Source organism: Nansenia antarctica (assembly GCF_963989245.1).
Source record: "Nansenia antarctica genome assembly, chromosome: 10".
NCBI lineage: Eukaryota > Metazoa > Chordata > Actinopteri > Argentiniformes > Microstomatidae > Nansenia > Nansenia antarctica.
Window position 1 is genome coordinate 23251897 of NC_137680.1, and position 2636 is coordinate 23254532.

At 42.3% G+C, this 2636-nt stretch overlaps 1 protein-coding gene across 4 annotated transcripts in view; it reads left to right on the plus strand.

Annotated features, from left to right (window-relative positions):
• The window catches only part of hpn (hepsin), a 34208-nt gene extending 31985 nt beyond the window's left edge, over positions 1-2223 (plus strand). For 3 of the 4 annotated variants that reach the window (XM_080540291.1, XM_080540290.1, XM_080540292.1), the window contains one exon: positions 1-2223. This exon is cut by the window's left edge and continues 3683 nt beyond it. The gene's annotated coding sequence lies outside the window, so the exon portion shown is untranslated. The other variant, XR_013937690.1, reaches the window with a different exon arrangement.
• The last annotated feature ends 413 nt before the right edge of the window (positions 2224-2636 follow it).

Sequence of the window (2636 nt, forward strand, 5' to 3'; positions counted from 1 at the left end):
AACAGCCGTGTCTATGTTACCTACTATAAGAGTTTAACACTAGAACAGCCGTGTCTAGTTTACCTACTATAAGAGCTGCCTCGGGGGGGAAATGACCATAGTCTTTACAATGGGAAGCTGCTACTTACACACAACGACCACTAGTTGTCCGGCTTGTAAATTAGCCTTCCTCCTAAACAGAAAAACAAAATATCTTCATACTTAGGGAATATTGCACTACGGTCATATGTTTAGGTGCACGCACCGGAAAGGGAAATAGATAGACTACTGTTCTAATGTTTACACCTGCGTTCGCCCTGCTCAGGACTTGTTTAATTATTGTCATTTCGCAGAGTCATTTCATTAAAGCAAATGAACAAATGGAATATTGTTCTTATTTAATACTAGCTTATCCTGATGTGATTTAGAAGATGTAAGGATACTGGGTGTTAGAACGCACATATCTAGGAAAAGTCATGAAAGGAGGGTCCTGACATTTGATCGAGTTTAAAGATATACAAATCCCCACCCATGGCTTTTAATGGTGTTAATGACCCCACCCGTGGCTGTTCTAGTGTTAATGACCCCACCCATGGCTGTTCTAGTGTTAATGACCCCACCCGTGGCTGTTCTAGTGTTAATGACCCCACCCGTGGCTGTTCTAGTGTTAATGACCCCACCCATGGCTGTCCTAGTGTTAAGGGCTACAACCACAGCAACAACTCGACATAATTTGCTGGTATCGTTTTTTTCTGTTGATCACAACTCTGTTGATTCTGCTTTAGTCCAGACCTTCATCTCTGGTCCTCTAGATGTCTAGATGTTCATCTCTGGTCCTCTAGATGTCTAGATGTTCCACATCTCTGGTCCTCTAGGTGTCTAGATGTTCATCTCTGGTCCTCTACATGTCTAGATGTTCCACATCTCTAGTCCTCTAGGTGTCTAGATGTTCATCTCTGGTCCTCTCCATGTCTAGATGTTCATCTCTGGTCCTCTAGGTGTCTAGATGTTCATCTCTGGTCCTCTACATGTCTAGATGTTCCACATCTCTGGTCCTCTACATGTCTAGATGTTCATCTCTGGTCCTCTACATGTCTAGATGTTCATCTCTGGTCCTCTAGATGTCTAGATGTTCATCTCTGGTCCTCTAGATGTCTAGATGTTCCACATCTCTGGTCCTCTAGGTGTCTAGATGTTCATCTCTGGTCCTCTACATGTCTAGATGTTCCACATCTCTAGTCCTCTAGGTGTCTAGATGTTCATCTCTGGTCCTCTCCATGTCTAGATGTTCATCTCTGGTCCTCTAGGTGTCTAGATGTTCATCTCTGGTCCTCTACATGTCTAGATGTTCCACATCTCTGGTCCTCTACATGTCTAGATGTTCATCTCTGGTCCTCTACATGTCTAGATGTTCATCTCTGGTCCTCTAGATGTCTAGATGTTCATCTCTGGTCCTCTACATGTCTAGATGTTCATCTCTGGTCCTCTACATGTCTAGATGTTCATCTCTGGTCCTCTAGGTGTCTAGATGTTCCACATCTCTGGTCCTCTACATGTCTAGATGTTCATCTCTGGTCCTCTACATGTCTAGATGTTCATCTCTGGTCCTCTACATGTCTAGATGTTCCACATCTCTGGTCCTCTACATGTCTAGATGTTCCACATCTCTGGTCCTCTACATGTCTAGATGTTCATCTCTGGTCCTCTAGGTGTCTAGATGTTCCACATCTCTGGTCCTCTAGGTGTCTAGATGTTCATCTCTGGTCCTCTAGGTGTCTAGATGTTCATCTCTGGTCCTCTAGGTGTCTAGATGTTCATCTCTGGTCCTCTAGGTGTCTAGATGTTCCACATCTCTGGTCCTCTACATGTCTAGATGTTCATCTCTGGTCCTCTAGGTGTCTAGATGTTCCACATCTCTGGTCCTCTAGATGTCTATATGTTCATCTCTGGTCCTCTAGATGTCTAGATGTTCCACATCTCTGGTCCTCTACATGTCTAGATGTTCCCCATCTCTGGTCCAGACGTCCAGGTGTCTTCATCCATATAGAGTCCCAGTTTTATATATATCGCTTCAAGTCAGGACTCTATGCAAAAGGGCTTCAACAAATGTGAGTGTATGTATATTTCCTGTGAAGAAATTATGAAATATCTTCCTTATCTAGCAATGTTACTGCTCTCAGCTCTGTTCATTGTAAATGTAAATTGTTCTTTTGAATACTGTATTGAAATAAAGAGCTAATTGAACACCTGAATACCCTCTGTGTTGTTTGTTGTTGTTGTTGTTGTTGTTGTGTGTGTGTGTGTGTGTGTGTGTGTGTGTGTGTGTGTGGAATGGAATGGAATGGAATGGAATGGAATGGAATGGACTTTATTTGTCATTGCTACAGTACAGGTACCAAACAACGAAATTTAGGAGGGGTGGCTCCCCTGGTGTTAGGAAAGGGAAAAAAAAAAAAACATTTTAGAAAAAGCATAAAAGCATAAAATCACAAGAAGGTAAGGAGCTGGTTTACATCAATAAAGGCTATGTACACAATCCACTGTACTATACTGCACAGATAGTCAACTAGGGTTGTCATATTGCACAAAAGTATTTTTTCACATTATTTTAAAGTGTCACAGTTTGCAGGCTTGAAAATGTACATGTTTGTGCCTCA